The following is a 15,661-nucleotide window of genomic DNA, read 5'->3' on the forward strand; positions in this document are numbered from 1 at the left end:
AAATCGTGTGATATAAAATGACAAATTATCCTTACATACACAGCCTTTTCAATAACTTTTGCAAACACTGATGGCATAGAAATAGGTCTAAAATTATCTACATTATCCCTTTCTCCCTTTTTATAAAGTGGCTTTACTACTGAGTACTTTAATCGTTCAGGAAACTGACCATTCGTAAAGGAAACATTACAAATATGGCTAAATACAGGGCTAACAGTTGCAGCACAGTACTTTAATATTCTGCTAGACACTCTACATCTACACTCCATACTCCGCAAGCCACCTGACGGTGTGTGGCGGAGGGTACCTTGAGTACCTCTATCGGTTCTCCCTTCTATTCTTGGTTCTTCCGTCATAACCATGAGAGTCCTTAGTCTCCAGTGATTTAATTATTGACTTAATCTTCCTCTTGTCTGTATCTCAGAGGAGTATTTCAGACATCAATCTCGGAAAGGCATTTGCCAAGAAAGTTATATGATTTTCTGTAGAAACCAATTTTTTATTTAATTCACCAGCAGTGCTAAGAAAATGATTGTTAAATACAGTACATATATCTGGTTTATTAGTAAAAGAAATATTTTTACTGCGAACTGACTTTATATCGTCGACCTTGTGTTGCTGACCATACACTTCCTTCACAACTGACCAAATGGTTTTAATTTTATCCTGTGAATTAGCTATTCTATTTGCAAACCACATACTCTTTGCCTTCCTAATAACATTTTTAAGCAACTTACAATACTGTTTGTAATGGGCTACTGCAGCTTGATTGTGACTACTTCTAACATTTTGCTGTAATTCCTGCTTTGTTCTACATGATACCCTTGTCCCACTAGTCAGCCACCCGGGCTGCCTTTTACTGCTAGCACCCCATTTAGAACGATGTAATGGAAAGCAACTCTCAAAGAGCTTAAGGAATGTGTTGAAGAAAGCATTATATTTGTCGTCTCTCTTATCGGCACTATAAACATGTTGCACTCTTGTTCCTTGACGAGGTTTAAAAAATTCTCTGTGGCTGTTGGATTAACTTTCCTACATAGTTTGTAATTATATGTGACATTTCTTTGAGTACAAAAGCCTTTTAGTGTTAAAATTTGTGCATCATGGACTGAAAGGCCATTCACCCTTTTACTAACAAAATGACCATCTAGTAACGAAGAATGAATAAAATATTGTCTATTGCTGTGCTACTGTTCCCCTGCACCCTAGTTGAAAAAAAAGCACAGTCTGCATCAGATCATATGAATTTAGGAGATCTACGAACAACCTTTTTCTCGCACCATCATATACAAAATTTATATTGAACTCACCACATATAACTAGTTTCTGGTACTTCCTACAAAGTGAATCAAGAAACCTCTCTAGCTTGAGCAGAAATGGTCTGAAGTCAGAGTTAGGGGACCTATAAACAACAATTAGAAGTTTAGTTTCACTAAATTCAACTGCCCTGCACAACGTTCAAATATCAGTTCATTGCAGTGTTTGATACGTCTACGGACTCAAATGGAAAACTGTTTTTTACGTACAGAGCCACTCCCCCGCCCCTCAAGGAACTCCTTGAGAAACAGCCAGCTAATCTGTATCCTGGTAAAGGAAGCCTCTGAATTGTCAAATTATTTAAGTGGTGCTTTGATATACCAATAATTTCAGAGTCAACATCTATAAGCAGTTCACTAACTTTATCTCTAATACCTCTTATATTTTGATGAAATATGGTAATACGAATATAACGTACTTTTCCTTATGTTTCTCCAGTTTTCCCGTAATTAGCAACGGTAGTGCTGAGATTGCTTCTCCAGTGCTCTTACTTCCCTTAAAACCAAACTGGCCCTCTCCTAATGAACTCTCAATTTTTCTTCTTGTGCATGTTAGTGACTAGCCTGTGTACCGCATGTCTAATATTACACCTACACAGCGTTTTTCACAATTTCTATTACAGGCTTCTAGGAGTTTTAGAGAGGACAAAGTAGATAAAAGTTCTGATAATGAAACTATGTTCGGAAATGTACCATTTATTTGTAAAATAAATTTGAAAATCCGACATCAAATCTCTAGCTTCACGGTATGCACCCAGCGGAAACATTAAGCTCTGACCTGTGTGTTCTACATGGGCAGTGTTCTGAATAGCCGTCGTCGGGTTCTCTTCTGCGTGGTGAAGGACATTGTCGTTCAGTGTGCCCAGCGTGTCCGTGGAGCTCCAGTCAACTCTCCTAGTTGCCAACTCACTAGTTTTCGCATCTTTTTTTGTACTCAGCGGAAGTGGTGTGTGATGTCATAATTATCACAGGGAGAGATGACGGTGCCCTCTTCTCAGTTCATGTGCGTACTGTGAAGTGGGAGATTGAAAAGGTATTTGATCTCCGAGCTACTTCTATATCCAAATGATGCATTTCCGTTGTGAGTTCCTTACCTGAAGTATATCTATTAAGTCTCTTCTACAAGCCCTAGAAGCCTGTAACAGGAAGTGCGAAACACCCAGTGTACCTTCCTTTTGTACATTCTTCCTCAGCTTTTATATATTTCCGTCATCTTGTCAGTTGTGGGACAAAGGAGTGCGGCTCACTCTGCATTGTTGCCAAATTGATTCAAATTGGCACCCATAGATATGGCAACACTGCAGCGATGTCATGGTGGGAAGCTCAAATTTTGGCGGGAAAATAGGTCAATTGGGCTACCTCTACTAACCTAACCCCCATCCTCTCGGCTCTCCCATCTGAAAACTGGCGAGACAAGGACTCAGCCTGCGCAGGGCCGCCAGATAGGATGGACATAAGTTTTTATTTTGTACACATTGCTCGCCGGCCGGAGTGGCTGAGCGGTTCTGGGCGCTTCTATCTGGAACCGCGCAACCGCTACGGTCGCAGGTTCGAACCCTGCCTCGGGCATGGGTGTGTGTGATGTCCTTAGGTTAGTTAGGTTGAAGTAGTTCTAAGTTCTAGGGGACTGATGACCACAGATGTTAAGTCCCATAGTGCTCAGAGACATTTGAACCATTTTGAACCAAAACACACGGTCTAAGGCACTGGAGTCATGGACTGTGCGGCTGGTCCCGGCGGAGGTTCGAGTCCTCCCTCGGGCATGGGTGTGTGTGTTTGTCCTTAGGATAATTAATGTTAAATAGTGTGTAAGCTTAGGGACTGATGACCTTAGCAGTTAAGTCCCATAAGATTTCACACACATTTGAACCAAAACACAACGAAGTAACTGGAGTAAAATTAGAAAGGCCTGCCAAGGGAGGAGAGGGAAGGGCAGCAAGGGGCAGAAGGTTGGAGCCACTAGCACACCAAGGGGCAGGAGACAGGGAGAGTGGGGAGGGAGCAGCCCAGGAGTGAGTGCAAAGGAAATGAGACACAAATTAGAAAATTAGACACAAATAAAAGGACAATGTTTGTATTTAGACATCAAAATAGCCGACGATGGAAGAAGTAAAGAAGAGAGAGAATGCGGACAGGCAGTGACAACCAAAAGAGTTTCTAAAAAGAAATGTTTAACATTGAATATAAACTAGGGTGTTAGTAAGTCTTTTCTGAAGATAGTTGTCTGGAGTGTAGCCTTGTAGGAAGAGAATCGTGAACGATGAGCAGTAGAGGTCACAAGAGACTCCAAATGTTTGAAATGCTGTGCTACAGAAGAATACTGAGGATTAGGTGCGTGAATCTGACAACTAATGTAGAGTCACTGAATCAAATCGAATTGAGGAGGAAGGAAATTTATAGTACAGCTTAACTAAAAAAGAGATGGATTGATTGATGGGACACATTCTGAGGGACAACAAATTGCTAATGAATGGAAGTGTGAGGTATGAAGTTAGATGTATGCTCGAGTGGACATATATTGCAGTTTTTATGCAGAGATGAAGAGGCTTGCGCAGGATAAACTAGCGAAGAGAGCTGCATCGAAACTGTCTTTGGACTGGAGGATGAGGAGGATGAGAATAACGCAACAGCTTAAGGCTATTCTCGGACGATGCTGCTACCTATAGGAAGGTGGCAACAACAGATGCTGACAGGTCTCTCTAATCGTAAATATGAGAAAATGTAACGTACTGGGATAGGTAGGCGAAGAGATTAATTGCTGTCTGATGACACGCTAACGATAAATCGTGTGTTGCAGGTTGTGTGATTGACGAAGCGTTCTGTAAGCAGCAGAATGGTCCTGTATTCATGTCGGGAACAAGCCGAGATGGAGTTTGTGTACGGTCAAGCAGATGGAAACTATCGCCAGGCAGAACCCGGTCCTCTAAATCTGGTGCACGCACAGTTCGCTTCCTCCCTGCAATGTCGTCTATCTGAAAGGACCCGTGATCTTACAAACGCCCAAAAAGGGCTTGAAATGTCATGTGGTAGGTGTCTGTGAAGGTACTTGTTTTGGTATAGCCGTTCTGCCTCTCGACCATTTCCATCTACTTAGCCATACACAAACACCATCTCGGTTTATTTCAGATACCAATACCGAACGATTCCGGTGCGTGCAGTACGCTGCGTCAATCACACAGCCTGCAACGCACAAGAAACACCCGGCACGTGTTCAGAGGAACATTCATTCGTCAGCGCCATCTACCGTAGCAACGATGCATTTCCGGACAAATGTCAATAGGACCTTTTTTCCTCCATTTCCAGTTAGGAATCCGTCCCTGCAGTCTGTCGGTTTTGTTAATGTTCACCACGTATATCAAACTATGAGCGACTAATTGCTGATTGAAGTGTTAAGACAAGGTTTATGGTATGAGGAACAGTAGCTATTGAACTGTAAGGAGGATAGTGGCGTTATGTAATAAAATAAGAAGAAATTGGATACTCTGAAAAGAAAAAATACAAAAATTTTAAATTTTATTTAAAATGACAATTCGTACAAAAACTTGTTGATATGAACCACGCAGGCTCACGTAGATTCTGCCTTGGAAAAATTTGTATACTTTTGATTTGATCTCATTTATTTACTGAATCGTCTTTTATGTAAATGATGATAAATGCATTTCATCATTATAACTCTAAGTTTTCTTGCGTAACGTGCATTCTAGAGTTCAATATTTTAAATTTTTTGATCATTTGTCCGGAAGCATATACAGAAACACTTCTTGTCCTGAAGAGCAATGAAAATTTGTTTTACAGTGTTGTTTGGGGTTTGGGATACAGACGCAGCAGATAAATTTTTAACGTGAAAGCCTCGGCCCAAACAAATATATGTGGTGCTGGTATATATGTGCTTGATAGACTCTTCTCTTTGGCAATTTTAGTGTTATCTCCTTACAGTACTTTGGCCTAATTTGGGACGTGCTTTGATCCTTCTGCCACTCTTTCTGCCGTGTATCCAATGTCCACAGCAGTGAAACTCCCAATCGAATCAGCACATTCGAAAATTCTGTGTGTTATCATAAAATTGAGGCATCTTTTGAAATTCGCGTCTAGTCCTGAGGTAATGAAAATGTTACAACAGACATCATACAGTCAGTTATAGTCTCCGAAACTTCTTTCACAATTGCGCAGCAGCTAGTGACCGAGGTGGAAACTGAAAGTAGTAAGTAGTTTGCTATCAATCACAGGTTGCAAGGTACTAGCAAATTTCAAGAAGTGGTGTTATAAACGTCCCGGCTTGCAATACATATTTAGAGATACAATGTCTATGTTGAAAATGCAACAGTTTTCTGACCGGTATTGTTTTGGATGTGTTTTATTGTCACGTGAAACATTGTAATTTTGAAAAGTATTTTAGCCTTTCTTATATTGTACGTATACAAATAATACTGTAGCTAATGTTTAAAATTATCAGTCGTCTTGTTATTTTACGTTTTTACAGGAACCACTGGTCTAAAAGCAGTACATCTTTGTTAATCTGTAATCAGAAACATTCTGTAGCTATACAACATCTCCTCTTGTCTTTAAATGTGCATGTGTACAGATCTGTGAATAAACTTAAAGCCATTTGTTGTTCTTTCAGATTGCAAATTCAAAGTGCGCAGGGTGTCACCAGTTTCGGAAACTGATTAAAAAGAGTACAGCAATGATACAGAACTACAAAACTGATGAAGCTGTGTGTGTTGGTGGCGACCCATATTCACCGAATTCGTCACAGTTACATCACAACCTTCCATCTGGTGTGGTCTTACGGTCTTCAAGTACCACGTGAAGAAAGAGGATGATGAACTCGATTCCATCTACGTCTACTGAATTGTTGAAAAGGGCACTGGAGCAAAGGTAACAGTACCCCTTTGTGGTCTGTCTGTTGCTGCAATGGCTGCTACTCTTAAGAGATAATCAACACTCGCGCAACTGTCTGCCAAAGATTGAGAGTATTAGGTGATTACAAGGCTTATTTGAAAGTGGATGAGGCCAGTGTACGGAACTCCGTATTATCTCAATTTCAGTTACATAGGGTGAATTACCTGAAACTTGCACCGTAAACATTGCGGAAATGGAAAGCGCTATTCATAGACGGTTTTCACAGAAAGAATTGGTAGTCAGGGGTTTGTATTGTTGGCCAAGCAACAGATTATAATAATAGTTAGAAAGTGTATATTTTCATGCAAATATACCCTTTTTTAAATGGAGCTTCCAGTCTGTTATGGAACTACTGCTGCACACGTGCTAGTATTTGAGCGGAGATGTCCTAACAGGCTGCAGTAATGCGTCGTTGCATTGATAGGGGTGCAATTGGTATGTCCTTGTAGACAGTGTCTTTCGGTTTTCCCCACAGAGAAAAGTCCACAGGCGTCAAATCCGGAGAACTGGCTGGCAAAGGTACAGGTCCTCTGCGTTCAATCCAACATTTTGGATACAATTCATGAAGACATGCTGTAGTACATCGTACACTCTGAACTGGACAGCCATCGTGTTGGTACCACAGGTTCCTCCTAGTCTGCAGACGAACGTCTTTTAGCATCCGTGGAAGATCGTCTGTTCGGAGGCTGCGATACTTGTGAGCGTTTAGTGTTCCTTATGTAAGACATGGGCCTATGAGCTGATGGTTAAGTACCCACACCACACGTTTACACTTCATGGACGCTGACGTTCCACCTGTCGAAACCAATGGGGAGTGTCAACAGACCAACAGTACGATTTATCTCGCCATGATGGGTAAATGTGGCTTCATCACTAAACAAGATCCATGACACATCTGGACCACCCTGTCTTAATGCCGATGTACAGAAGTTAACATGATTCTCATAATAGTTTCCATGCAGCTCTTGCTGGAGAGAGATGAGATAGGGTTGGAACCTATGTCGATGGAGAATGCGTAGGACACTTGCCTGGATAATGCCACTTCCTGGTGAGTTTGCGCGGGAGATAACGAGCGGATGAACTGCAACAGCAGCAAGAACATTAATTTATCCCTTATCTATAGTCACTTCTTTGCTTCTGTTACGTTGTCTAGGTGTTGCACGACCACTTTCACGTAACTGGTTCAAGAAGTTGATAAATAATTGCCGTCTATTGGGATATCTTGTCGCATACACCGTACAAGGACGAACTGCATTCTTCCTACACTGTCCGTACACCATGAACATGCCTGCTTTTTCTGCAGTGGTAAATCCCATCGTCCACTCACGACCTACTGCCTCGACTGTCACACACTGAATACCAAGCTTCACTGCAGTCAAGGAACACACAAATACATTCTAAGCAAACATATCATGCCGAGCAACTATGCATTTTGAACGGCACAGACAAGTATCGGTGAGAACACTTTTTGAAATATGATATGTCGTAAAGGACTCGACCGAGAATCCTGCAACACACACTGCTGATATTCTAATTTGCCCTACTTTTAGTCTGTTAATGTCAGTACGCATTGTTCCATTAAAAAGTATTTTGACTGGCTAAAACTACGAGCGCCTAACTACTAATCCATTCAATCCAAACAGTAGCTCTTTCCATCTCTTCAATATTTACGGTGCAGTTTTAGGTGATTCGCCCTTTATAAATTAGTTTTCGATTATTAATAATAAATATTTTAATGCATGTTTGAGTTATGGTTTATAAATATCTCTTAAACATTTTATTAAATCCGTATTGTAATTGCTACTTTGCGCATGCGTTATTTTCTAAATTCAGCCATAAAATTAATTATGTGAGCAGAAAATAATAGTGCAGTGGACTGTGAGACTTTCATAGTTACACTATGTGATCAATAGTATCCGGACACCCCCAAAAACATAAGTTTATCATATCACGTGCATTGTGCTGTCACCTACTGCCAGTACTGCATATCAGCGACGATACCGTGAGGGAGCAAAATGAGACCCTCCACGGAACTCAGGGACTTCGTACGTGGTCAGGTGATTGAGTGTCACTAGTGTCATAGTCTGTACGCGACATTGCCACACTCCTAAACATCCATAGGTCCACTGTTTCCGATGTGATAGTGACGTGGAAACGGGAAGGGACACGTACAGTACAAAAGCGTACAGGCCGACCTCGTCTGTTGATTGACAGAGACCGCCGACAGTTGAAGAGGGTCGTAATGTGTAACGGGCAGACATCTATCCAGACCATCACACAGGAATTCCAAACTGCATCAGGATCCACTGCAAGTACTATGACAGTTAGGCGGGAGGCGAGAAAACTTGGATTTCATGGTCGAGAGGCTGCTCATAAGCCACACACCACATCGGTAAATGCCAAACGACGCCTCGCTTGGTGTAAAGAGCGTAAACATTGGACGATTGAACCGTGGAAAAACGTTGTGTGGAGTCATGAATCACGGTACACAATGTGGCGATCCGATAGCAAGTTGTGGGTATGGCGAATGCCCGGTGAACGTCATCTGTCAGCGTGTGTAGTGCCAACAGTAAAATTCGGAGGCGGTAGTGTTATGGTGAGGTCGTGCTTTTCATGGAGGGGGCTTGCACACCTTGTTGTTTTGCGTGGCACTATCATAGCACAGTCCTACATTGACGTTTTAAGCACCCTCTTGCTTCCCACTGTTGAAGAGCAATTTGGGGATGGCGATTGCATCTTTCAGCACGAGCGAGCACCTGTTCATAATGCGCGACCTGTGGCGGAGTGGTTACACGACAATAGCATCCTTGTAATGGACTGACATGCACCGTGTCCTGACCTGAATCCTATAGAAAACCTATGGGATATTTTGGAACACTGACTTCGTGCCAGGCCTCACTGGCAGACATCATTACCTTTCCTCAGTGTAGCACTCCGTGACGAATGGGCTGCTATTCCCGAAGAAATCTTCCAGCACCTGACTGAACGTATGTCTGCGAGAGTGGAAGCTATCATCAAGGCTAAGGGTAGGCCAACACCATATTGAATTCCAGCGTTACCCGATGGATGGTGCCACTAACTTGTAAGTCATTTCCAGCCAGAGGTCTGGATACTTTTGATCACATAGTGTATATGCCAGTCGGTAGATAATTTAGTAGTTCTCTACAATGGATATGAAAAAAGTTCTTGTGAATATCAGGAGTCAAGATTTATATGGTCTCGCTACAATGTTCTTCAGTACAAGAAGACACTTAAGCGTTTAACTAGACTTTTTTCTTGTTTTGGTCTTCACTAAAATCTCCGAAAGTTTGTCGGTGGAGTTCTGGCCTGCACAGAGTCCTGACCTGAATAATAGTTAACATGGACTCTAAAATGCAGACCTTTAAGTGCTATGAGCACTTGTTCATCTTCGACACTATGAAACAAATAACGCTCAAATGGGTCCGAGATATGGCGTTCGGAATCGGAATTTCAAACACTTTACAAGGAGGCTGAAGGAAGAGGAATCAGAATTTTATATGCACCTGAGAAGACGAAAGCACTTTTTTTTAATTTATGCAATAATTTTGGACCATAAAAACTAAAAGTAATACCGTTCTATGAGCTATCATTACATCTTGCTAAAGACTGTTTTAGGCGAGTTTGCCTGCACATCCTGCTCATGTTTCTGTATATTAGGTACTTTTATCCCCTTTCAAGGTTTCTAGCTTTTTAAAATACTGCCTTTGACAGTTCCTCCTGTAATGCAACAGCAATCGCTAGGCTGCCCATAGACCCGACCTGAACTCAATAGAACATCTCTGGTATGAGTCAGAACGTCGACTTCACTCCAGACCCGAATGTGCAACATAAACTGCCTTCTCTGGTTTCGGCTGTTGAGCAATAATGAGCTGCAGTTCCTCCGACAATATTCAGAAACCTCATTGAAAGTGTCCCCAGGAGAGTCAAGCCATCATAAAGGCTGAGGGTGGACACACTCCATATTAATGCTCATTAATTGGTGTACAGATAGTGTATGTGCAACGTATGGTGAACATAATTTAAATATATCGATAAACGATAAAATGTTTCCTGTGTGTGCAAGGTCGACGAAATGGGATTGAATTAAGAGAAACCTTCAGACAAAAATGGCACAATGGAAACGTTCTCTACGATCCAGCTGGACTACACATTGCATCTGAGCAAGTTTTTTTTATTAATTCTAACAATTTATCAATTTAAATAAACAAGGTAATTCTGAAACATAAATGACATTACAACCCCTAAAACATAATGATTGCATGTGGCATGACTAACCACAGAGAGAGACTTGCGTATGAACTTTAAGGTGGGGACAAGATAAGGATTGGCAGTTAAGTGAAAAGGAAGATAATCGTGCATCAGTTAATTTATAAAACCCACACACAATTCAATACGTGAATGAAACGTTAAATTCCACCATCTATGTGACAACTTTACTGAGTGGGAGAGGTCTCAAGCACAGAATCAGAGCTTTCCCACTGAAGTTGATAAATTCCAAGAAAATCCACCCAAAATCGGGTTCATTTTGCATCACATTAAATGTCCTGCACAGTAGAATATCTTGCACTTGTAATCTCAAAGTTTGACACTCATGGGTATGACTCTGCACAGAATGTCATGCCTCAGACTCTGAAAATAAACTCCAGAGCTGCGTGAACTGATTCGCTGAGTAATGTTACTAGCATGCAAGGGGTTTCTGAAGGAAATAAACTCGTACGAAGAAAGCAAGCTGATTGTTACTATTCCACACATGGCTTATCACATGAAAAAACTTAAAACTGATTGGAACGTGGGAGATTATTTAGATCGAAACATAAATTTGGTAAATGTGATGTAGTACACCATCACCAAGCAAAACACGGAATATAGTTAATTACAAGAGAGGCCATTGCTGACGGCACGTGCTCAGTTCTGACATGAAGAAAGTCAAGTTGCCTGACCACACATTTCTCATGAAATTAACTAAAACAAATTCAATAAATGAAATAAAACCATTCTCGAATGTTCTAAGACCAGAGTGAAGTGATTGCCTCATACGTAATCAACACCTGACCGATCTGACCGAAAGAAAGGTACTTTAAGCTGCGTTCTGAAGGAAAATTTGAAATTTGTGGTAAGGTCTTGTGGGACCGAACTGCTGAGGTCATCAGTCTCTAAGCTTACACACTACTTAATCTAATTTAAACTAACTTACGCTAAGGACGACACACACACACGCACGCACGCACGCGCGCGCGCGCGCGCTCGCGACTCGAAACTCCGACAGAGGGAGCCGCACGGCTACCCCGCGCGGCTGTTCTGAAGGAACAGCAAGTCTTACCAGTGCAGTGTCTGGGACCTGAGTCCGATTTTAAAATGGCGAGTCGAGGGGGTGTGCTTCAGAGAGCATTTTTTTTAAGGTGGAAGGGCAAAGGTGCTGGACATCTCAAAATGCCCTTGCGAAAAAGTCGGCAGCACTCAAGTTACTAGACTTCTCCGGGGCGAGTTATTGGTATCGATACCATATGATAAAGCTAGTAGAATTGACGTGGGTAAGAAATTAGACGCACTTTCCATTTTCATACTTGAATGTTGTGACAGCACCAGTTTGTTCGTACCGAGTTGGTAGCTGCAGAGGATAGGCGTGGTGCAGAAATTGTGAGCAGATGCGCAAGTTTATTGGGGAATTTTGTCATTGACTGGCCAAGAAAAGTGTATGAAATTTCACAGCGTTTGGCGTCATTGGCCGGGAGGCCCCTTACGGGTCAGGTCCGGCCGCCTTAGAGCAGGTCTTATAACATTCGACGCCACATTGGGCGACCTGCGCGCCGGATGGGGATGAAATGATGTTAAAGATAGCACAACACCCAGTCCCTGAGTGGAGAATATCCCCGACCCAACCGGAAATCTAACCCGGACCCCTTAGGACGACAGTCCGTCATGCTGACCATTCAGCTATCGGGGAGCACAATTTCATGAACAGAGTGCAGTACTGTTATACAATGGGGGGCAAAGGAATTAAGGAAAAATCTAATAATGCAAGCGATAGCTAGGTTAATAATGATGGCGTGTGGAGTGTTTACTGCTAGCCAAGCACTGGAAATGCAATGTGCGCTTTCTCCACTACCACTTCAGGATAGTTAATGCATGAAAGCAGTAGGAGAGAAGACGAACCGCAAACCTTAAAGGGGTATAAATTCATTGTGTGAAATTTCACTCTTATATTGTAGTGTAAGTTGTCTAAATCACTTGTATTGTGCTTGCAGGTCAAACACATCATGCCGGATACCTGTAATTGGGCAATGAATCGAGCTTCTGGAGTGGAGATGATCTGAGAAGTGCAGCCAACGCTGTAATGGCTATAAGGATTTCAATGGTGATAAATGTTTAGGAAGTTCGGAAGTTCTTTCTGAAATCCTGCTTCTGCAGCTGCTTCTGTCAGCAGGAAATATTGACTTATTCTGAAGAAACTTAGAGAAAGTTGTCTCTTAGGTATTCATTCAGAAATATGTCTTTAGGAGCGCAGTCTCCACACCAACTGCTTAACTACTTTAACGGAATGGTGTTGTTAATAAAGGGTTGAAATGCTAAAGTGTTTTATTTTCCACTGGCGTTCCCATGAATTACATCACTCTTTTTTATGTAAAAGTCATTGAAGTTCCAGTCATAAGTACTGAATAGAGCCTAATTAACATACTGCGTTATCAATCAAGTTTCGTCATTTTTCATGTTGTTAAACGGTAAGGTACTATCTCTGACGTAAACCTGGCTACTATCCGGCCGCCGCACAGACTAAGTCAGAATTGTTCATTTCAGGAGGCAATAAACATAGCCGTATCTCAGAATCTTAAGATCTCCAATCTGCACAAACAGCTGACACTGTAAAACGTGGAAGTTTCTTGAAGTGTTGTTTTCCGCTCTAAATATTCAGGTGCTTTGTGTGCTCGTGACCTACGGCTAACGTCTTGCAATGAGGACACGAAGTCGGGAGTTCGCCCCCATTCATTGTTATTTTTTAAACGACGTTTCACGTGTACGCTAAAAGTATCTGTCTCTGTAGAAAAGTACTTTTCCTCTTTGTTTTCTGACATATTCTAATGACGGCTTAGAGTAAAATGCATAAAGGTGTGTAATCACAAACAAAATAAAAGTGATCAGAAAGGAAAATTAAATGAATTGGTGACAATGGACGTAGACTCATAACAATAGTCATTTGTATACTAAAAGTATCACACTTACGTGAATGCAAAGACAATTTACACTCCTGGAAATGGAAAAAAGAACACATTGACACCGGTGTGTCAGATCCACCATACTTGCTCCGGACACTGCGAGAGGGCTGTACAAGCAATGATCACACGCACGGCACAGCGGACACACCAGGAACCGCGGTGTTGGCCGTCGAATGGCGCTAGCTGCGCAGCATTTGTGCACCGCCGCCGTCAGTGTCAGCCAGTTTGCCGTGGCATACGGAGCTCCATCGCAGTCTTTAACACTGGTAGCATGCCGCGACAGCGTGGACGTGAACCGTATGTGCAGTTGACGGACTTTGAGCGAGGGCGTATAGTGGGCATGCGGGAGGCCGGGTGGACGTACCGCCGAATTGCTCAACACGTGGGGCGTGAGGTCTCCACAGTACATCGATGTTGTCGCCAGTGGTCGGCGGAAGGTGCACGTGCCCGTCGACCTGGGACCGGACCGCAGCGACGTACGGATGCACGCCAAGACCGTAGGATCCTACGCAGTGCCGTAGGGGACCGCACCGCCACTTCCCAGCAAATTAGGGACGCTGTTGCTCCTGGGGTATCGGCGAGGACCATTCGCAACCGTCTCCATGAAGCTGGGCTACGGTCCCGCACACCATTAGGCCGTCTTCCGCTCACGCCCCAACATCGTGCAGCCCGCCTCCAGTGGTGTCGCGACAGGCGTGAATGGAGGGACGAATGGAGACGTGTCGTCTTCAGCGATGAGAGTCGCTTCTGCCTTGGTGCCAATGATGGTCGTATGCGTGTTTGGTGCCGTGCAGGTGAGCGCCACAATCAGGACTGCATACGACCGAGGCACACAGGGCCAACACCCGGCATCATGGTGTGGGGAGCGATCTCCTACACTGGCCGTACACCACTGGTGATCGTCGAGGGGACACTGAATACCGCACGGTACATCCAAACCGTCATCGAACCCATCGTTCTACCATTCCTAGACCGGCAAGGGAACTTGCTGTTCCAACAGGACAATGCACGTCCGCATGTATCCCATGCCACCCAACGTGCTCTAGAAGGTGTAAGTCAACTACCCTGGCCAGCAAGATCTCCGGATCTGTCCCCCATTGAGCATGTTTGGGACTGGATGAAGCGTCGTCTCACGCGGTCTGCACGTCCAGCACGAACGCTGGTCCAACTGAGGCGCCAGGTGGAAATGGCATGGCAAGCCGTTCCACAGGACTACATCCAGCATCTCTACGATCGTCTCCATGGGAGAATAGCAGCCTGCATTGCTGCGAAAGGTGGATATACACTGTACTAGTGCCGACATTGTGCATGCTCTGTTGCCTGTGTCTATGTGCCTGTGGTTCTGTCAGTGTGATCATGTGATGTATCTGACCCCAGGAATGTGTCAATAAAGTTTCCCCTTCCTGGGACAATAAATTCACGGTGTTCTTATTTCAATTTCCAGGAGTGTATTTAACTTTGTGACCGACAAGTAAAAGCAAAACCGTTTAAAAATATTTCTGCGAAAGAGCGCTTTAATCTCTGTCCAACTCAGAAGATTTTGTGCAAGACTGTTAGCTCACGATGCAACGGACGATAGTGAGCAGCCACTGGTGTCTGCGAGACATTGTACCCCTTCGCCGCAATGACCAGTGCATGTTGCCGGCCGCGGTGGTCTAGCGGTTCTAGGCGCTCAGTCCGGAGCCGCGCGACTGCTACGGTCGCAGGTTCGAATCCTGCCTCGGGCATGGATGTGTGTGATGTCCTTAGGTTAGTTAGGTTTAAGTAGTTCTAAGTTCTAGGGGACTGATGACCTAAGATGCTAAGTCCCATAGTGCTCAGAGCCATTTTGAACCAGTGCATGTTCCTCAACTCACATTGGCAAGTATAGATAATGGTACACATGTTTTTTAAACGAGGCACCTCCTTCTTCAATAGTGTGTACTCTCTCCTTGAAATCGCAATTTAATTTTTCTAAATCGTACTTCTTGAACACGTTTCGTTTTTGTTGCTAGTTGGATTGACGCAACATAGCCTTAAATTACCCAAGTTATAAACGCCGAAAAACTTTTGCAAGAACGCTGAAAGGCCGCTTTGCCTGGGCAATTGCAACAGACAAAGTGCAGCAAATTCGTAAGACCATAACTGTAGCGGGAAATATGTTGTTGAAATTGTACCTATGAATCGCATTGAAAAGGCGTAGAGAGCGAAGTGTGTCAGATCCAAAATTAA

At 43.2% G+C, this 15,661-nt stretch overlaps 1 long non-coding RNA gene across 1 annotated transcript in view; it reads left to right on the forward strand.

Moving 5' to 3' along the window:
- Positions 1 to 12,679, forward strand: part of LOC126249682 (uncharacterized) — a 43,688-nt gene extending 31,009 nt beyond the window's left edge. The window contains exons 2-3 of the long non-coding RNA XR_007545640.1: positions 5,938 to 6,194; positions 12,485 to 12,679. This is a non-coding gene — a long non-coding RNA (uncharacterized LOC126249682). The remainder of the gene's footprint in view (positions 1 to 5,937; positions 6,195 to 12,484) is intronic.
- The last annotated feature ends 2,982 nt before the right edge of the window (positions 12,680 to 15,661 follow it).

This window comes from Schistocerca nitens, chromosome 3, assembly GCF_023898315.1.
Source record: "Schistocerca nitens isolate TAMUIC-IGC-003100 chromosome 3, iqSchNite1.1, whole genome shotgun sequence".
In the NCBI taxonomy this organism is placed as follows: domain Eukaryota; kingdom Metazoa; phylum Arthropoda; class Insecta; order Orthoptera; family Acrididae; genus Schistocerca; species Schistocerca nitens.